Raw genomic sequence first — 23,179 nt, 5'->3', positions numbered from 1 at the left:
CTCCTTTGCTTGATTTCTTTCTCAGGGGGATGCCTTGCTCCTGTGCATGGAAGAAGTGTTGTTTAAAGAGCGACCAGCACTCATGGACCCCCCTGCCTTCGAGAGCTCTGGCCCATGGGATTCCTCCCAATAGCTCCTTGAAGAGGGCAAAGTCAGCCCTCTTGAGGTCCAGGGTTTTGATCCTGTTTATCACCCTGCTTCCTCCACGCAGGATCCTGAACTCGACCATTTCATGGTCACTGCAGCCGAGTCTACCTCCGACCTTCACATCCTCCACCAGTCCCTCCTTGTTTGTTAACACGAGGTCCAGCAGCGTGCCTTTCCTTGTTGGTTCCTCCACCACTTGCATCAGAAAGTTATCATCGATGCTCTGTAGGAACCTCCTGGATTGCGCCTGCCTAGCTGTATGGTCTTCCCAGCTGATGTCAGGGTGGTTGAAGTCCCCCATGAGAACCAGGGCCTGTGACTGTGAGGCTGCTTGCAGCTGCCTGTAGAAGGCCTCATCAGCCTCCTCCTCCTGTACAATCAGGTTCCTCAGGTGATCATGAACTTGATCTTCCCTTACAATCACAGGGGCTTTACCCCCCTGGTTCCCATCTTGTGGTCCGTTGACTCAACAGGGGTTAGGAGGGAGGCCTCCAGTGAAGAATGAGGCAAAAATGTTGTAGAGTACCTCAGCCTTCTCCTCGCCTGCTGGTGATAAATCACCACTCTTGTTCTTCGGGGGGGAACGTTTGCTTTCTTTAACTTTCTTTTTCTGGTTGACATAGAAAACATCTGGTAGTAAACATTTATTTCATTAACGTCATTGGGTTTTAGGTGTGAATTAGCAAAAAGCACCTTGTCACCTGAAGATGGCTTTGTATCATAACTTTATGCCACAGCAATATTTTACATACCCTGGGGACATCACCAGCAGCACCACTGGAAGTGACAGTCTTAACACATCAACAACAACTAGGAAAAGGAAATTGTGAATATTCCCGATTGCCTAAAGGTTGAACTCTGGCAACTGAAGAGGCTTTCAGGTGCTAAATTCCACCTGCTAAGTCCCTTTCCGATTTTTGACTCTGGTCAGCTGGACTGTGCTGACTTTCATGATATTTCTACCCAAAAGGTTATGTGTATTCATTTGGCTGTGCATGTTGCAAGAACACTAAAAGAGTGTTAAAGTACATTCTCACCATGGGCCTGATCAAAGCCCTCTGAGATCAATGTGAGTATTTCCTTTGACTTCAATGGGCTTTTGACAAGGTTCCAAATTACCCAGTGGAAAGTTAACCTCTGAAGAACGGTCCTGATGTTAGCATATCCATGGGCACTGCACTCGAAAGGGTGTGGCTCCACACCTGGAAGATTCACTGCATCTCATGCTAGAGCAGATGCAACTGCGGCTTCTTATTCTGATGTTTCACAAAATACCACAGTAGTTATAGAGGAAACATATTTTGATTGATGGGTTCAATACTGGCTGGTACTTGAAACAGATTGCGGACATGTCAGGATCTGGCAGGAAGCCAGACCCCATTCACAATAATGGGACACCATACAAATATCAACAGGGCTGTATCCAAACCAGCTGTTATTATTAATTTCATGTCTTTTAAGAGGAAGAGAGGATTTCAGCCATTTGAAAGGATTTTTTTTAAAGGATAATTATACTGTTTGATGATATTTAATTTCTGTTTACCTCTGAATGCTACTAATTTGTAGCTTGTGCTCCCATACGAACTGTATTTAGATATACAATTGCTGTCTAATTTAACTATTTCACATGAAATCTCTTCTGCATTTGTGTTACAGGAGGTGATATTTTTGAAGAAAATTGAAAGCAATTGATTGTTGACAAAAACAGAAAACATGAAGTTGGAGTTTAGACAATTGTGCTTTGATATAGGAGCCTGCAGACAGTTTAGAAAATCACCTATAGGAAAAAAATATTTGCTGTTGTTATGGAACAGGTTCAACAATTGGGGATTAGAAGTGAACAAATAATTCACAAGTGAATAATCTCAGCTCCACGGAAGTTTCCAGGATCTTCATTCCATTTTGCCTTAAGAGCTAGCTTGAGAGTAGACATGATACTCTTTTCTGTTATACTACTTCTTTTCTTTTTATTAGAATTTCCAATAAATAGACACTTCAAGATAAGCTATATCTTTTAGCCTGTAATGGCTGCAAGTTTTCCAGATGTTTTCTGGAAAGAGCATAGTCTCTGTCCTAGACGGTGTTATTAAACAGACCAAAAAGCAATTTCAATGATAGTGGAGGAATGAAGAAAAATGTAAGTTTTTCGATTAGGTGGATTCATCAGGTAAAAGGGATAGATGTCTGGTCAAATTTACAACCAATATAAAGATTCATAGTTCTTCTAATTGACTTACAAATGACATTTGCATGTGGAACAAATTGTCCACTCTTTCTTTGATACTGTTTGAATTCTTTTATTGACATACTCAAATGTGCATATACTTCTGTATACATACATATATACAAATATATTTACATTTAAAATATTAAACTACACGTATTAATGTCAGAGGAACATTGTAAAATGTGTTTTACTAAGCTTGATGTGGAAGAGTTACTCTGATAGATTTCAGAAGAAAACTACAAACATACGAGTGAGTAGACGTATACAGGAAATTTTCAAAATATGGAGCACGTCATGAAAGGGTTAGGTTATGATATGAAATTTGTAGAAGAAAAGAAAGGAGAGTATGAAAAGAGACTTCTGGTTCTTGATGACAGAGAGTGGTATCATGAAAATATTAAAGGAAAGCAACAGACTCTTCAGAAATGGAAGATTATGAGTCTGGTTTAGTCATCCAGGTTTTGAGAGATTAATGAGCTACCTAAAATAACATATGTGACTTTGAAAGAATACAGGGTTTTTTTGAAAGGTTTGTTTAAGATACACTAGTGGAAACCCATGTAGCAGATACAGCACTCAAAAAATAAAGGGCTATAGGCAAGAAGAGAGCCCTTACAGATTCCAGATCCCAAAGAGAGGTAGCAGAAAAAATTTACTTTTTACAAAAAATCCCACGATTGGTCACATCCATACTACAGAAACAGTTCTTATAAATGCAGTGGTTTGTTAGTTTTAATTGTAGTCATCCCTGTGGCTGATATGTTCACTGCTCTAGAAAGTTTATTTCTTACATTACAAAGTCATTGTCTAGATAAATAATCTGCGGAGTTTTTGTCCTTGACAGATTTGAATACTGCCTTTAAGTCCTAATCTTGTTATCTCAGTCTGTATCTTTCTGTTTTTCCTTGCTGTGTTATCTTCAGATTTCAAATAACAAAGTCAAAGTTCCGGTTTCTGCAAAAACAGTACTAAAAAGTGAACTCTGCGTACATATATTTGAAATGCATGTATCTCCAAATTAAAGCTCCAGGTTTTTTTTACAACTCTGCCTTAACAAATATCCTACCTGCATATAAAATACCTTTGTGTTTTCAAAGTTCTTGCTACTCTGACTGAATGTGCAGCTGGTAGTAATCTACAGTTTTTGTTTATCCTGCTGAGTAAAAAAGAGGAAGAACATATGTGCAGACTCATTCAGCTAAAATTCTGAAATGCTGTCTCATACATTTTACTTTCCTGAAATTTCTCAAAGGCTCATTTCAGCAACAATAATGCTTAATAAATGCAGCACCTGAATTTTCCATGTCTAAAAATGGCTGCCTGTCAGAAGTTAGTTTCTGTGCATCCTTAGCTGTAAGAACTTTCTTAGGACAGGATTAGGAAACATACAGGCTCAAGGCTCAGTAGTTTTAGGTGGCAAATAATAGTTATCCATGCTCAGTTATGATGAACTGAATATTTAGGAATTCTAATACTTTTGTAGAATTATTTTTGCATTCACACACCCTTTATTAGACCAGAGTACCACTTAAAAGAAAAATATTATGTAGCAACTTCCTCTCTAAACATTATCCTCCAATATCTCACTGATTATTTGTAACTTTTAGAAATTGAATTTTTCCAAATTTTATTTTATTAAAACTTTTTAGTATCATGTTTATAAAAAGAAATACTACTTCTTTTTAAAATATATGGAATGCAATACAAATTGTTGATATGCATCAGACTTTCTGTATGGTATCAATGTCTATCATTATCTTGTATTTTCCACTAATACTTGGTAGTATAAATAGATCCTAGCGTTTCCTTTTTGATAGTGTCTTGATGGTTTTGTTTTTGTTTGGGTTTTATTTTGACTGTGCTACAGCAGTTTTTCACTGTCTGTGATCTACCAAGATACAGTATTCTGTGTTTTTGTAATACTGGAGATACCATTTTATCTATGTGCAGACCCGTCGTTTTGCTCAACATCTCTTTGAAAAAGACAATTATTTTCTTGAACCAACACTTCAACTACTCTTGGGAGTGGTTGGTTTTTTTTGTGGGTTTACTGAGTTGGTTTTTTTTGGTTGCTCATGAGTTTTTACCTTTTCTTGAAGTCACAGATAAGTCTTTCTCATCTTGTGGACTTCTTACACCTTATGGATAAAATCTGGTATTGTATGCCTTTGTGTGATTCTCTTCCTCTTTGCCTGAACAGCTCCTGATGCTCCTGAGTCTATTTGTCTGTTTACGTGACTTACCTTAGAACGTGCTAACTCTTAAAAAAAAAGAGAGAAGGGAGGAAAGAAGAAAATATACTTCTTTATTTGCATGAAGCCAAAAAAATAGTTTTATTTCTGCTGCCTTGTTCACCAGCTTTCTCTTGCATTGCATATACATATTTTACTTCTCGGCTTTGAGATTTCTATTGTTTATATTTATTAAAAAGAGTCTTGTGGCTTAGAGTAATTAGTAATAATGATTCTCTGTCACTTCAGGAAAGTGCTACACCTTTACCACATAAGCCATTGTTTTCTCAAATGTTAGGTGTCTATACTGTGAGGCAGTCCATCTCCATATCAATAGCAGCTTTCCCACTCCCCCCCTTGAATCTTTTTCTTTTATATACTTTTCTTTCACAGCACACTTGTAAATCACTGGAGTAATAGTCTATTTCTTTGGACTGAATTTGTTACTATTCAAGTCCTCTGGTTATTACCAGTAGTTCTTCAGTTCATCTCAGATCTTAAGCATTTTCTGTTCAGTAGACTAAATGTGAAAGAAATTATAAGTCATTTTTTATTTCAGAGACTGCATTGCTAAAGTTACATGTTCTTTCCAATTCTCTTGGTCTTATGACATACTTATCTTCATTTTCTTCCATGTTTTACTTTCCATTTCTCATTTAAATTTTTCATGTACCATATTCATCCTGAAACCAGTGCATTCATTCAATGCCTATTTCTGCTTGTCATATGACTGTATCATTTAATAAAACACTTGCATAGAGATATCCCAGCTGGAGTCCTCCTAAATATAGTTGGAAACATTTTGATGTTGCTCTTGGCTTATCCATAATGATTTTAGACAATTCTGTTTGAAATTGCTCTGTTTCATTCATCCAAAAAATAAGTTACTGGGACCCATGCTTTAATAAATGGGTTAGATCTTTGCCTTTACTGTGTCCATGATCATGCCATCTGCATTAAAACCTATGGACACTTTCAGCTGTAAATTACCATTTTTTTACTTCCAAATTTTCTGCAGCAGTACTAAGGTTTTATGTGCTCATGATTTTGTAGGAACTGGTTAAGAGAATTTTGATGTGAGTTTTTGGACAAGACTTGCTCTTTCATAAAAATTGAAATATTCAAGAGGATCGCACTGTTTAGGGCAAATATTGTTTTAAAAGAAGTCCTGTATAACTGCAGGACCAAAATCAAGTCTTTTGTTGCAATTTTATAATTTCTTTTTTTTTTTCATATTTGGTTACTTGTCCCCTTTCTCACTCTTCTGATTTCTTTTATCTTTCCTATTTTTTCAAGTTTCATTTTATTTTCCTTATATTATTTTTTGTGGGAAAAACAGGCAGTGATATACCTGTCTATCACATGCTTCCCTGTATCTTCTCCCATTACTTAAGCATTAATTATTTTAGATCACTTTCATTTCATGTGGACCAGCATGATTGACAGCTCCCAGAAAGTGGGCTCAGCCTTTTGGATAAAGTAGTAAAGCTGCATGGCTGAAAGCTGTACTTGGCAGAGATTGCTAGGTATTAAGTCAATGTTCTCCACTATTTCCAAGTATTACTGGGAAATGCTTTCTCTAAATAAACCTTTACAGAGTCCTATCTCAGGACTGCATAAATGCAATTAGCAGATCTCAGTGTGAAACTACCCATGATAATGGGGCAACTTACGTGGGCAGAAAAAGGACTGATGAAGTTGTCTTGTGACCCTGCAAAGAAAATGGAGAAGAGTGCCAGATGGCCAATGGGCAGATATAAGGAGTCTGCTTTGCTTAAAACTAACAAGTGATCCAGAGGGTAATGCTTCCTTAAGGCATAATCAAGCATTCAGGAGGCAGATGGTGGAAAGAGTATGGAGTCAAGACAGTTCTAATTAGTCCAACAACATACGGAGTTGCTTCTTTTCTAGATTAACCTGTGAGACAGGCCTGTGGGTTTACCTCCTGGACATGCCAGAGACCTTTGGAAGTGTTTAATGACCACCAACCAATCCACTTGCCCAGATTTTTATTCTACAGAAGTAAGTGAATGACAGTAAGTATGTGAAACCTTACACTTAGATCTGCAATATGAAACTGAGGTGTAGCTGGACTGTACCCAAGAACCAAGAAATTAGAAGAATTCCTACATGTGATAATCTAGACATGGTCAGAATTTAATAGGTGTCCCTGAAATATTACTCCCTTTTCATTCATAAACACTCTGCTTCTTACTTCCAGCAACCAGGTAGGAAGAAGTACTGCAATTCTGCTGCCATGATGTATGAGGTCTGTACTTCCACTTTGCATTTTCTTTTCGTCACTGTGATCACCAATTTTATTATTATTCCTGAAAATTAGAAGACATATTCTGTAGCTTGATTGTCTTGTTCTGCATTTGTATCCTTTTGTTATTTTATTCATCAATTCATAAAATCAAAATCCCACATCATCTGTTCATACAGGGAAAGACAGTGGAGTTTAGTCCCTGGATAATAAGAAACAGAAAGCTGCTAGAGAGTATATCTACAATTTATGGTGGATGGCAGTGCAGACAGGTAGAGCCAGTAAAACGTATGGAATCAGAAATTTCCAAATCATGCCTGGAAACAGCATGTCCACAACAGGCTGATTCAGTTGGGTGGAGTCCTCTTCAATGTCTTTACAACAAACTTATCCTGTTCTCTAAGCATCAAGGAAAAATAAGAGTAAAAAAAAACAGTTTTATATTTTTTTTGTACTACCCACAGACATGAGAAACATTGGAAAAATGTAGATTTTCTTCAGAAACATAAAAGTAGAAGATTTGTCCCACCACTTCGTTCTTGTATACATGTGTGTGGTTGGTTGATTTTTAAATAAAGCTTTTAAATCTTACAGCAACTGATGTGTAAGTCCCAACATGCCAAGAAATGTTTCTTCTTATCACTGGCAAGTGTGTGAGTGCATTTGTCAAACCTTGTCCTCTAACTGAAGACATAAACACAGAATCCAGACTAGCTAGTATTCTAATGCCAGGAAACACATTTGCCTTCATCTTTACAAGTTTGGAATCTTAGTCTCTTTCTAGATAACTTGTTAGCTGACTTCTAGAACTTCTACACAACACAAGACAGACTGCTTCCTTACTGTCACTAATGAGCTATTGCTTAATTTTTTTTTCTTTTAACTTTTTAAAGAATAATTTTGATTTTTCCACATCCTATATTGAAAAAAAACATCCTTATCATCCTATTCTCATGATTTCCTTATTCATTAAATTTATTCTAAATGCTTATAAACCATTCATTTTAAAGACAGGAAATAATTTTTAGTGGATTTCAGTGACTCCTTTTCAACTTTCATTCCATACTATAATACATCAAACTCACTGGAAGAAAATGGTGCTGACAGTTACCAACTAGCACCCAGAATCTGAGGCGGTCTCTAGGTATATTCTACACAGACAATACTCATAAGCTAAGGGTGAAATTATTGTCTTTTATTTCTTCTGTTACCAAATTCAGAGTTTAAGGAGCAACGTAGTCTTTCCTTATTTTCATCTCTAACTCCAAATCTTCACAGTCCCGTAAAACTCTGTCTCTTTTCAACTGTTCTGTAAAGCTGTTGAGCAAGGTAATGACTAACAAGAGCTGAAGTGTCAGTTTTATGCAGGTGACACAGTACCAACATTATATAGAGCCTAAACCCCAGTGTTTCTCAGAAATCACAGTACTTATCTGAAATCAATACTTGGTTGAAGAGCAATTAAAAGGCAGAACTAAAGAAAAGTTAAAATGATGGTCTTAAGAGATGAATTTGTCCCGTATCAGTCTATACATGATGAAGTTGACTTGCAGTTTTAATATATTTGTCCATAGTTAGATTTTGATCCAGCCACTGTAACGTCTGTATTGACAAACTTTTTAATGAAATTAACTGGAAGAGAATAATCTCAATAATATTAGGTATTTTAAGTTAGATGTGTACCAAAGTTAATTGTCTAGGCTTCATACGTATTTGGCAGGGAGACAGTTGCCTCCAGGGTACAACTGATGCCATTCACATCTTGTTCAACATGGTAATTCAGATTCTGTGTCTGATTTGTGTTTTCCATTGCACTGTCTCTTCCTCTCATTTAAAGATCTGTTTGACTGCTTAAAAATACTGTGCTCCTCAACATGGATGTAAAGTACCTAAGTAACCACACCATAGAAAGAAATTTTTTTTTTTTTTTAATTTCCGCACATGCACAACACTTCTGGCTCACCTGACCACAGATTCTAGCTGCTTTCTCTATGGATTTAGTTATTCATAATCCTCATTATCTAGCTGTCTCTTCAATATGTCATCTTTATTAGCAAACTCCTCAGTCTGTATCTGAAGATGACTGCGCTGGTGCTTATACAATCCCAGATACTTTACTCCTGCTTATTACTAGGTGAGCTGTACTGGGTGGCAGCTCATCTCTCATTATGATGGACAGGAGTGAAGTGTTCTGGGACACAACAATTATAGCCTTGTAAGGTGGAGAAGAAAACAAACTCAGAGAATCTGTAGCTGCCGCGGTAGGTTGAAAGTTTTTCTCTCAAGATGGGCAGGAAGGAGTTGAATATAAAAAGCCTGAGTAAAAGAAATTGAGGGATGGCACCGAGAGCAAGTGGAGAGGCTGTGTGCATATGTCCACTTTGTTGCTGAATGAAGACTTCACAGCACCTAAAACCAATCCCAACACCTTGCTTTCATCCATTAATATTTGAGATGTATTTTATTTTACCCTATTATTTTCTTCTTTTGAGATATCCATCCATTGCAGATTTCATTGGTATTTCTCTTTTTCCAGGATTCTGCTGTGTAAATAATATTCTACTTTATTTTTTTGGTTTGTGCATTTTCTTGGTTTTAAATTAATTATTCATTAAACATTAACTTTGGGAGTTAGACTACTTTTAATATAAACTGCAATACATAATCACATTTTTCATCACAATTACTAGGAGTAATGATAGTATGTAATGCTGAATGTTAAATCAGGAACGCATTTTACTTCATATATCTAATATTTCACAAAGTTAAAATGGTTACCTAGGTCAGGTTTTATATAGGGATTTTTTAAAAATTATTTTTCAATAGCAGACTTCTGGGATTATTGTCCTACCTATTCTTTTGAATTCTAAATGTAAGAATTTCCATACAGAGAAACTGAGTTTTGAAAAGTTAATAAAAGAGATTGGGGAGAAAAAAAGAAAATAAAAAATATTTGACAGTTTGTTTTTCAGGAATACGCTAAAATTACCATCAGGAGGAGTTTGTCCCAGTCTGTTGACTACATTATGAGCCCAAAATATCTTGTTTATTAATTTATTCATCTCAGTTGACTTGAAGTTAAAATCCTAATTTTTAGAATTGGATTCTTACTCTGTGCATGATGCCTTTCACTTGATCATCCTCAAACTCCATCAAAAACATATATGCACAGGATCATGGAAAATGAGCTCACTTTTACAGCTGGCAAGTTAAGGAGGCTTACCCATAGATTAATTTATTTTGACATCAGTTTTTGGTTGCACCCACTCTGCTTTATCGGACAGAGGGGACATTAAACAATTGGATCTCCATTGCCATGTTTGATAGCCCAGAAAATCTATTGCATGGGCAATACAACTGATTTCCTGGAGTGCATTAAAGCTTCTTTGTGGAGGTTGTGTTAAACCCACTGGGAATGCCTACTTCTTCCTTAAGCAATCATTTTCTGACGTATTTATCTGACTATACATGCCAACAGTTTTTCATAAACTGAACCTGACTACCAGCCTTGCAGAAAGGAATTGTTACACAAAAATGAAATGTTTGTTCTATGGCAGTTTAGCTCGTACAGAATTTTTTTTTTCTGAGTGTATGAAGAGAAAGACGTTGATAAACTGTAGCGAGTTTGGTGGAGGGTAGCCACAATGGTAAAGGCTGGAGCACTTGCCATGTGAGGAGAGGGCAAGGGACTGAGGCTTCTGCAGCCTGGAGAAGAGACAGATGCACGGAAACCTCACAGCAGTCTTCCAATCAAAGGAAAATCTTCCAATCAAAGGAAAAAGAAATATCTCAAAAGCATCAGTGAAGAAACAGTAGTGTATAGTTCCTCATGTAAGGTATAACACCTTCTAATCTGTGTTTTCTGGGTTTTCCAAAAGATTTTAACTGGTCCATGTTCAGTGTTTTTAATGCTAAAATGAAATGCTTATATTATCACTAAGAGAAGCCTTCTTGCTTGTTTTTGTTATAAGGAGGAAAAAAGACATGGGCTTAAAAAACCTGTAAACCAGGGAAAAAAAATTCTGCTGTTGAAAACACACGGAAGAGTAAAGCACTCCATTTTGTCAGTCAATGAGATGTAAAGTTAAGTGCTCTAGGAATGTTCCTGCTTGCTGTCCCTACGTAACATTAGTGTAAGCTTACTTTGCAAGTACAATTTATTTTTAATCATTGGCTTGATAGTGTGAGTTTTCCCACAGTGGTGTTTTCCATCTGCAGTTACCAAATTGTCTGCTGGCAGTATTGTCCACTTTTCCACTTCATTTTCACAAGATCACAAGAAAAACTTATTTCAGGGGTATTAAACGTACACAGTTAGAAAGAAGTAGGTCTGGGTAAATGGTTTGGAAAAAATCCAAATCTTATCATGCATGAAAAGAAAGCACAGAAATACTGTAAGAAAATAATTTCTCATGTTATTTTAGCCATTCTCTGTGTCCAGATTTATGTGAATACCAAACTCAAATGTCTTGGGTGATTGATCACTGCTTCATGAAGCCCCTAGTTTAGATTTGGCATGCCTTCACTCAACCATGCAATGACACAAAATGTCATATGTGATGGATATGGCTTTGCGAAAAACACGAAAAACACAGAGACAACATTATGAAGCTTTTTCTCCTTATGGTTTTGATTTGTACAATTCTATTCTGAACCATGCTGAAAATAACAGAAAATCCATGAAGGTCTCTGATCTTTGGAGGGACATTTTGTGAAAAAGTGGCTTTATCAGGAACCATCTTGCTCTGTCTTTCCACCCCTCATTTTCTTGAGCACACATCTAAGCTATCAGCCAATTTGAGATCTGACGTTATTCCTGCATGAGATATACCAAGGTATAACTTTCAAAGCTCTTAGGACCAAAATCTTGTGCCCCGCTTAAAGTCTAAGGAAAGTAACACTAACACTACTTGGGAATATAAGAGATCAAATTCTCTGACCACTTCCGTTCTGTGTGGCTCAGCCACTGAGTCATATTTATATGGCTGCCTTCTATTTAACAGCACTGTAGCTTGACTTGCAATAAGGCAAGAGCATTTCTATTACTATTACTGTGCTGTGCTGACAGAGGGACTCCTTCCCACACTTGCAAAGTCCTGCCTTTGAGGTGCTTTGCTGATTCAGGAGGATGAAGGTTTACGCTACATCACAACATTTGTCTGTGTGAGTTCTCTTGCAGTGAAATCACAATAGTTTCTGTTGCTTTTGAAGAAAAATATTCTTACACTCAATGGGACTGAAGATTTCTAACTTGGTGATTGTGGCAAAAATTACCTCTAAAATGTGCTTGAAAATGCTTGTATTATTTCCATCCTATACTTGTGAAATCTACTATGAAAATTAGATGGAACATCACTCCAGGATCCTTTCCCAGATTTCATTCTGAACTATAGCCTTCAAAGGAAGATCAGGGGTGTACCTTATAAAGTAAATTATTAAGAGTTAATGAGTTGGGTGTGAGCAGCTTAATCAGTTGCTAATGAGGTTCAGACTTACAGAAATTGTAGCACTTCACTTAAGCCATATCTTAGTTCCTTGAGTATGGAATCCCACACTTTAAAACAGAGAGTTGTAATTTAAGACAAACAGCTATCTTTTTTCAAATATATTAAATGATTATATGTATATTACTTTATGCATACAGTTTACAGCTATTTTAATGAGAAAATGCTTAGGTACTCTGGTGATAAGCAGTTTACCAAACCACAAAATAATTACTTAGGTATGAGTAGAGTTGTTAGGAAAATAAATTACTCTCCAATGAGAAGTGCCTATATTTTGAACAATTGTAACTTCCCATCAGAACAGAAGTTAATGTTTCAAGACCTTTTATGAAGTCAAAGGGCTTAAATGTTTTATTTTGGAAACACTGATGTAACCTTTCAAAAGATTTTGTTCAGATGACATTAGACCACTGCAATATGTTATTAAATATTAAGAGTAGTGAATATATGTAACATATTAGGTGCAACAATTGAAATTAAAATCTCTTATTTTGAATTTCAAACATATAGAATATCTTCCCCAGAAATGTGAAAGAAACATAAACGTTCCTGTCAATTTTTTATGTCACCAGAGCATTATTTTTTAATTCAGCCATGGTACTTTAAAATTTTTTTATCAACTTGATCTCTTTATTTTTCTTTGCTTTTTTCCTATTAGTTGCTAGAAGTAGCCAATCATGTACTGATCCTCATAGAAGTGTTCTTAGGAAGGATAATAGGTGTAGAGGATTTTCAAGAAAGTTGAAAATGAAAAGAGGAGAAAATACTATTTTTATCTCCCCTCAAAATAAGTACAATCCTACAAGTTACGTTATACAAAGTACACTTTCATGTATTTTACAATGCACTAATGCTAGCTGTCTGGAATATTATACACAATTCTGGTCGTGCTCAAGAAATACGAGTTCAGATTGCTTACTAATAAGATCAAGGTTTTGGAAAACCTTTGGTATTGGAGAAGACTTCTGCCTAGTAAAATGGAAGTGCAAAAAAGATCTGTTTTAACTAAAGAATAAATTTCACCAGGATAAAAGGATACACATTGTCAATTAATAACTTTCATAAATTACAAGAAGGTTCTTAATATCTGAATATTTCATGATTGCAAATATGAGTCATGAGAACATGGGTGAGTGAGAACATATTTTTAAGTTGTAGCTTCCTAAATATGGGAGGAAATTGTGTGATACAGTTGGTTACAATAGCAAAGACTAAAACTAAATGATCCGTGGTCTGCTTGGAGGTGCCTCCATACGAACTCTGAGGTCTTTGCAAAGGTAGCTAATACCCCTTGTCTGGCCTGCAAGTTTTCTTTACATGAAAACTAGGAGAGAAGGGGCATTTCTGAAGGGAAGGGAAAGAGCTGCAGCATACCTGCAACCATTAACCTAAAAACACTCCCAGATCCAGTAATACAGAGATAGTCATTAAATGATTTTCTAGTTCTGTATGCTATGTTTTCATGTTAGTAAAGGATGACATTTCCACGAACACCAACTTAGGACTATATTAAATGTACTCTTTAAGCAGCCAGGTAGTAAGTTGAGAGGGCAGTCTGCTGTGTTAACACCTCTGTTGTTAAAAGGCAAGGTTATATTTCTAATTGTGACTATAATAGCCACTTCTTACTCTGTGTTTCTACTTCTTGTGTACTCTCCACTTATATCTGCTACTTTAACGACTACAGCAAATTTTTACCTTGACGATCAGCACAGTACAAAAAATGGGGAGGTGGAAATACTACTAAATTCTTTCTTGATTCATGTACCACTAGCAAATTTGTTACTTGCTTTCTTATGACTGAGTCCATATCACTCAGCCAGAAAGCATAATTTACAGTTTCCAGCTTGGATTTATTTTATCTCAGAAATCCTACTGAGCAGGCCAACATGCCAATTGTCACAGTGATAGGCAAGAAAGCAGGAAGTGTCAGGCCATCTCTCAATGTCATAGATCTTTACTTTTTCATTATTATTGTTTGCTTGATTAGAAGTGAAGCTGAGAATGGGCAAAATGGACAGAAACACCTTTTATTTTTACCCTCTTAAAGAGAGTAAACAATTAAGGAGCATTTCTTGGCATGTTTTTTTTTTTCTTTCATTACTGTAGCTATTGTTTTTTAGATTATTTTCTCGCTTTCACTGAAATATCATTTGCCTCTCAATGTGCTCCCACTGAATTCAAATTCATATACTGCGCGGATGGAAAGAACCATTATGATTATCTATTCCAGCCACCTGTGTAACAGGCCATAAAATCTGAAACAATAATTCATGCATCAAGTTCATAAGTTCTGCTTGAGGGACAATATATCTTTTAGAAAGACATCTAGCTTTGATTTAAAGTCTTGATACTCCCTGACTAATGTTTACACCTTTCTAAGCTATCCAGTAGGCCTGCAGAGGGGCTGTAGGGAAATGGTATCATGAGATTCTTCCTCCCTTGACTCCTGTGTTAGAATTGATAATTCAAAATTGACTTTTACAGTATTTTTTCCAATACTAAAATAAAAATAAAAATAATTAATCATATCTTCTCCTCTCCATAGATAACTTCAACAAAGATTCAATGAAGGACATAATTTGGAAAATATAATAACTTGCAGGATCTTTACATTAGCGAAAAAAATAGTTGAGGAGTCAGTGATGATGTCTGCAAAAAAAATTTATATCAGATTTTTAATAATAAATTCCCAATGAACTTTCAGAAAACAAAAATAAAAAACCCTTTACTTACAGTTCCAGCTACTACAGAAACAAAGTCTGGCTGATAAATTACAAGGGAAAGCTAGTCAGAAAACCCACCTTGATCTTTATCCTGCTTCCATTGATTGCTAAATTGCACCAAGCAGATGAATACTTCCATTAGTCACACTAAATCTTCCTACAAGACTGTACTTACACATTTTTTATGACTACTCAAAGGAAACATCTGCAAATTTTGTGGAAGTGAAGGTTTTTGGTGTTCACTAAAATGCATGGCAGAGGTTTATAAGTATATTTCTGTTCTTCCGAGATAAAATAGTTTATATTACATAAAAACAAACACACAAACAAAACCTAAAAAAAACTAAATCAACATGAGAAAAATTCAGTTTGCCTTATGATGAACCTTGTTTTGGAAAGCATACTTCTTTTCAGATCAAAGGAAGAACAAAGCTTGCTTTCATTCAGAATGAAATAAAAATTTTTATATTCCAGAGTTTTACTAGAGCTCTTTCAAAGAAAATATAATTTTTTGTGTATAACTACAAATCTACTGGGATATTACATACCCATTTTCTTTATCTATCTAGGAAAAGAGGATATTAAGAAAGAGATTAGTCATAGAACACGTTGCTAGAAGAAATTTCGAGAGGTCATAGAATCATAGAATCATAGAAAGTTTTGGGTCGGAAGGGACCCCTAGAGGTCATCTAGTCCAACACCCCTGCAGCGAGCAGGGACACGCTAACTAGAACAAGTTGCTCAGAGCCCTGTCCAACCTAGTCTTGAATGTTTCCAGGGATGGGGCCTCCACTACCTCTCTGGGCAACCTGTTCCAGTGTTTCATCACCCTCATTGTAAAGAATTTCTTCCTTATATCTAGCCTAAACCTACCCTGTTTTAGTTTAAAACCATTACCCCTCGTCCTGTCACTGCTGGCTCTACTAAAAAGATTGTCCCCATCTTTCCTATAGGCTCCCTTTAAGTACTGAAAGGCTGCAATCAGGTCTCCCCGCAGCCTTCTCTTCTCCAGGCTGAACAAGCCCAACTCTCTCAGCCTGTCCTCATAGGAGAGGTGCTCCAGCCCTCGGATCATTTTTGTAGCCCTCCTTTGGACCCACTCTAACAGTTCCATGTCCTTCTTGTGCTGAGGGCTCCAGAGCTGAACGCAGGACTCCAGGTGAGGTCTCACCAGAGTGGAGTAGAGGGGCAGAATCACCTCCCTCGAACTGCTGGCCACGCTTCTCTTGATGCAGCCCAGGACACGGTTGGCCCTCTGGGCTGCCAGCGCACATTGCCGGCTCATGTCCAGCCTTTTGTCTGTCAGTACCTCCAAGTCCCTCTCGGCAGGGCTGCTCTCGATCCTTTCATCCCCCAGTCTGTATTGATACCGGGGATTACCCCGACCCAGGTGCAGGAACTTGCACTTGGCCTTGTTGAACCTCATGAGGTTCACACAGTCCCGCCTCTCCAGCTTGTCCAGGTTCTGTGACCGTGAGGTCACTCATCTCATTCCTCAGTCCATAGCAGGACTGGCTATCAGCACATCATTCCTGATTGATACTTCCTCATTCTGATCTTCAGTGCTTCCACAGACAATGTGTTAACAAGATCCTTAAGAAATTTATCCTAATGTTTCACTCTCCTTACTGCTACAAATTATTTTCTGTATATCTGAGCTACAGTTCAGTTCCTGCAATTGTCTCTCCAGTTGCGCTGGACACATTGCTGGCCATAGCATTTCAGCTAAGGCTTGAGCAGTTCTGAGTAAGCAGAAGGATTACTGGATGTGTTTTGCAACGGATGCTCTGCTTGTGCATAGCAGCCTGATATTTGCTTTCTTTGTAACAACATCACACACAGTTGACTCATGCTCAGTTAGCAATCTGCTATAATTCCCAGATCATGCCCACTTGGCCTGTTGTTTGCCATCTTATGTTTATGTAGCTGATGGTTCGTACGTAAGTGGAATGCTTTTCACTTGTCCTTTAATCTTGTTACACTGGATCAAACTCAAACCATCAGCTGCTGCATTCAGTGGTCCTTAGTGATAGGTACTTCAATGATTATTGCTGGACATGGACTAATTTTCTGTGGGAAATTATTTTCTGACACCAGACTGCACACTGTTTCATCTGTATCAACTTCTTCCTTTTCTTCCACTGAGTCTGGTTTCTAAAGCAGTGAGTTCCACAGATTTGCTTTGCAATGAGCGGTGTATATCTTTTTAATTCATATTATTAGGCCATGAAAATGCTGAACAAGGTGTTTTTCTTTTGTCTTTACTGATATATGTCTATAACATATTTTGCTTGTTAACAGAAAGACATGAACAGACGTCGAGGATCTGACAATCATGCTAGTGTTCATAAGCTCTTTTAAAATGTAAGAAGAGATACATTTGCAGGACTAAGATCCTTGTCAGGAAGTGTCAGGAGTTGTTTTTAGTTATAGTTCTCTGTCTTCACAGATGCTGAGTGAAAGACTCCAAATGTCACTGTCAGATACACTTGGGGTCATTGCAACAGAATTGTGTACAGCACAGTCCAAGGGGTTTATTCGTACACCACACTGAACATTTCACTGGGCTGCACCAGGATATACATACCGTATAAGGAAAAAAATCAATTATTACAGTGCATATATGTCCAATTAATGTTTATAGCATATCCAGATAGTTCTCAACATAACTTTGATATCAGTATGAGTTTTACATAATGCTGTGAAGACTTCAATGGCTGTACTAATCAGGGCTCGATTTTAAAAATAAGATGTTGCCTAGTAAATTTGAACTACTCTGTTTTCCAACATCTTTACAATGTTATATTTTATATATTTTTAATTTATTTATATATTTTACTTAAATTTGTATAACTAGCTGTAGCATTACAATAAGTGTGCTAAAATAAAATCTTTGGAAGACTATAGATGATCCACCCAAATCTCAGGATATTTTATATAATAATAAAGACGAAATTTCTTACTATCTGGAAAAAGTGTCAAGGTGCATCAGTAAACTTAACAAGGTCACACCTTTCTGATGTGAAGAAAATATGACTGTGAAGCAGGAGGATTAAGTGTTTTGTCAAAGATGGTGCTGCAGTTCTGAATTATTTACAAAACATGGAATTCAAAACAGTAAAATTCGGAGTTTCAGACTCACAGTTTGTAAACTGCACATCTGAGAAATACGCTTTTTGAAGCTTCCCAACTTTGGGGACAAAGTTAAACACAAGTGATTTCTCCAGTCATGAATACTTCTATTGATTTTGGACTCTGAGTAAAAGAAAACTCAGCTGAGGTCACAAAGTTTCTAGTGTGGCAGCCACAGTGCAAGTGATTAAAACCCTGTCTCTCACCTTAACCGTTCCAATTCAGCCTTGTGAAGTTTAACACCTCACCTCAAGTCTCAGCCAAGTCTCAAGGGACTTTGAATTGACATCGCAAACACACCTCCAAGTTTAACAAAGAAGCCAAAAAAGACAAACTAGGAAAAGAGATACTTATATGCCAGGAGGAGCTATTCCACAGAGATTCAATCCAAAGTAACGCTAGAAGAAAACACTGCAAAAGCACATTTTTTTTCCTTTCAAGGGCTGTAACTAGTCGATGCTCCTACCATAGGAGGGCTCAAGAGTGTCCAGATAAAACACGCTCATCTTTTACCTAAATGAACTCTGAACTGACAAGTCTTTTATGACAAATTCAGTGTTCTAGCAGTAGCTTCAAAACTATATGAAATTTGGAGTTCCATTTAAAGCCATATCTAGTCTGTCTCGCCTGTGTGACAAGTTCTCTCAGTTCTCATCTGGGTCACTAAATGGAGATTCCATGATAGCGAAAACTGACATCCCATTCATCTTGCTTTGCTTGAGTGCTTTGCCTGTCACAAAAGCCACACAACAATGTTAGTTTTGTATACTCTCAAGAAATGCAGCCCCAGATTGGCTGCCAAAAACTAAGCAGGAACAGTGCAGACATAAGAATGCAGAAAGATGAGGAAATAAATTGAAAATTTAGATGACTACAAACAAAAAACAAAAGGGGGGTTGTCATGCTTCCTTTTTTAACGAGAAAGACGAATTGCCTTCTTTTTCCCAGATGCTAGTCAAAACCAGGTGCATGAAAAACATCATACAGTTCAAGGTCAGAAAACATGATCCAGTAATTTAATTCATCCTCCAGCCAGGGTTTTATATCTGTTCCAGTACTCTTAAATTGAGCTCAGTGACCTTGGTTGAGATTAGGTATCTCTTTCAGCACCCCAGAACAATTAACATAGTTCGCCATTTTACATAAATGTGGAAGAAAATGAAACACATCAGGAACAGATCTGACCACTTCAGTGAAGCAGGATGTAGAATCTTTTTAGATACCAGCATATGTCTGAGTGAAAGTAGTGGAGTGTGTGACTTGACTGCAATTATTCTTTATTCAAAATGGTCTGTACTAGGAATGTTTTGAAAAGAGCAGTTTTTGCTCCTCAAAGCCCTTCAAAAAAAGGAAGTCAACCACAATTTTCAGAAAGCCACAGATTTCAGAGCCAGAAGAGGCCACCAGGCACTGTGCAAAGTTCAAGCTCAACAGAATAAAAATTAAGCTAAAAGTGGTTGTCAGTGAGAAATCATTGTTAAAGGGAGATATCACAAGGTTTTGAGGCTCATGCTATTTTCTTTTCATTTGGAATAAATACATCATTAATTCTAAAATGTATGAATGACACTGTATTGGATTTACATGGCAAGATTTTAGTAGCAGTGGGGCTACAGGGGTGGCTTTTGTGAGAAGCTGCTGGAAGCTTCCCCTGTGTCTGACAGAGCCAATGCCAGCCAGCTCCAAGATGGACCTGCTGCTCTCCAAGGCTGAGCCAATCAGTGATGGTGGTAGCGCCGTCATGATTTAAGAACGGGAAAAAAAAAAACTCTGCTGTGCAACAGCAGCCAGGAGAGAGTGAGAATATGAGAGAGAAACAATTCTGTAGACACCAAGGTCAGAAACGCTGGAGGGGGAGGTGTTCCAGGCACCGGAGCAGATATTCCCCTGCAGCCTCTAGTGAAGATCTTAGTAAGGTAGGTTGTCTCCCTGTAGCCCACGAAGGTTAATGATAGAGCAGAGATCCACCTCCAGTCCATGGAGGACCCCACGCTGCAGCAGGGGAAGAGTGTGAGGAGTCCTCCCCCTGAGGAGGAAAGAGTGGCAGAGACAACGTGTGATGAACTGACCATTCAGAATCTGTGATTCTGTGATTCTGATCATAACCCCCATTCCGAACCCCCCTGTGCTGCTTGGCAAGGAGGAGGTAGAGAAAATCGGAATTAAAACAGAGCCCAGGAAGAAGGGAGGGGTGGGGGGAAGGTGTTTTTAATTGGTTTTATTTCTTATTTTCCTACTCTAATTTGATTGGTAATAAATTAATTTCCCTGAGTCGAGACTGTTTTGCTTGTGACGGTAAAATTGGCGAGTGATCTCTCCCTATCCTTATATGAACCCATGAGTCTTTCATTATATTTTCTCTCCCCTGTTCAGATGAGCAGGGGGAGTGACAGAGTGGCTTGGTGGGTACCTGGTGTCCAGCTAAGGTCAACTCACCACACAGACAAGTCAGTGTTGTGGTAAATTGTGTTGAGCATAAGTCATCTACACAGAGTTCTTGCAATAATTTGTTAAGCTGGGCCCACAAAAGATGAATATATGTCTGAGAATACTTCATTTCCAGTAATCACATTGATATGGTAAATGTGGCTATTTAGGAAACAGGAATGCATTCCTACTGAACAGGGGAAGATGTTACTTAGAAAAGGACTAAGGAATTTTAAAATAAAGCCAACTCAAAGGAGCTCTCAGTGGCAGAAAGACCAATATGCTCTTTGGGTGTATAAATTGTACGAGTACTACTTCTGCAAGCAGGAGTAATACAGCAATGTGTCTTCTTCAATGTTGTTTGGCATGTGTAATGTTAAAGATAATGAGTAAAATTCTGCTGAGGTTCTTCTTGAAAGAACCATTCAAAGCTTTGAGAGGCTGTGAAAATTATTCCTGGAGAGTAGAAAAAAAAAAATGCTTACTTTGAAAAGAGTTTATTCTGTTTAGTTTATGAAAAAGGAAATGGAGAGGTGATTTGATTACAGTGTTTATATACCTTTAAGGAGAGAAAAAGGAGCAGCTATCAAAATGCTCTTTCACCTGTTTGGACTGCTTTGTGTTACCATGTTACTACGCAGAATCATCAGTCTAGGACAGAGTCATGAAAGAAACACAGGAGACTGAAGCCAGACATCCAAAGCAGATACTGTATTTTTTAACAAAACTGTTGTACTAAAGTATTGAAAGAATGAGCACATATTTTTGCTGTGTCATCATACTGAAACTGCACAATCATTTAGAAGACAAGATTTTAGTCAAATACAAATTCTAGCAATAAATAGGTTAGGAAAAACTTCAGTTTGTGATATACTGCATGTTAAACAAGAAAGTATCGTGAACCCTTTTCCTATAAGTTCTAAGTATATATCCATGAAAAATAAATCACCTAATAAGAAAGTGGAAAACTCATCACTTGTGCAACAAATAAACATTCAGCTATTGCCATTTTAATTTCATGGTGGTAAAGAGGGGAAAGGAGAGATAAGAATAGGAAAGAAAAGTCTTTTTTGCTATTAATCAAGATGGAGTAGATTTTCACCTGAAGGCTACAGGGTTCTTTCTCCTGTTGCATTATGATTATGAAAAGAAGGAGAATCGATCTAATTTGCATTTGCTTGAAGTATCTGATAGGCACTAAACCAAAATACTTAAGATTTTTGACTATTTCAGAAAGATTTGATTGAATTTCACCCTAGATGAAGTGAATGGTTTACTGTGTAACATTCAGAAGACCTAGTGCAACGCTTAGTAAATCATGTGTTATTTTAACTAGTGTCTGAATAATGTGCAAGTCGGATTAAGGATGGCGTTTGTCATCTATACAAGTAAAGAGACTCACACACAAAATTCAAGAAAAAAGAAGAAATTTGTCATCACAAAGTTTTATTTGCTCCTTCATCTTTATATAGGACATGAGGAAAGTAGGGTAAAACTGCTTAAATCCTGACGAAGTCTGAAACTAATAGATTATAAATAAACTCTTGTAGGCTGTAAATGCATATTAAAGGTGAGTTTAAAAGTTACTAGGCTCAAAGATAACCAGTAAAAAGGAGATTAATTGAAAGGGGTAGATGAATGGCAGGGTTGGCTTTACAGTCAAAGTAAGTACTGACACAGATTTCAAATTTCAAAAGCTTGTGTTTGCAACATTTTGGTATGTTTTCTACTGAGATTTACTCTGACTTACATCTCATTGTAATTTTTTCTAATCCTTTGATCATTATAATTCTGCCATCTATATAGGAAATTGTATACCACAGTTTCCTTCTTTCATATCAATAGAGATGTTATATGTCGATGCTACTTGCGTAAAGCCCAGAGGAAAAATTTTATGGTTATTCCACAGTACCTCCTGTACCAAAATAAAATACACAGATAAAACCAGCCTTAACCACTTCTTTTGAAAACAGTGCAAATGCATTTCAAAACAGAGCATCTGAGACCTACTTAGGTTAGATAAAATGCTGGTAAAAGTATAATCTTTCAGTATTCTCATATAAGTTTCAGAAATAGCATGCCTACAGGCCAGTCATCAATGCATATGATACTAAAGTGTTCTAAGAATTTTCTATACCTAGTCAAAGTATCTGGGATTCCCAAGAGACTGTTGATTTCAGCCACCTATCTTCAGCAGGATGTGGCCTCTCCCAGTGAACTCAGTATGAACTCTGCTGCAGAAATGCTTGATTTCCTTTCTTTTTTCCCAGTCTTTATTATAATGCTGACATCACATTGTTATGTAAGTCGAAAAGACAGCATTACTGTTGCAGCTAGTGTCATCAATTATTAACAGTGGCTACTTTATAGCTAGATATTTAATGCTGTCCAAATATTCCAAGTATTTTTCTGTACCGGTCTGGATTTTGGGTCTGAAATAATTTTTTTTTATTTTGTGAGGACTTCACAACACAGTCGTAAGATAGTTTTTTCTATGTTTAGTCGTATCAGCATACTTC

This window comes from Opisthocomus hoazin, chromosome 1 (assembly GCF_030867145.1).
Source record: "Opisthocomus hoazin isolate bOpiHoa1 chromosome 1, bOpiHoa1.hap1, whole genome shotgun sequence".
Taxonomy (NCBI): domain Eukaryota; kingdom Metazoa; phylum Chordata; class Aves; order Opisthocomiformes; family Opisthocomidae; genus Opisthocomus; species Opisthocomus hoazin.
This window is presented reverse-complemented; position numbering follows the sequence as displayed.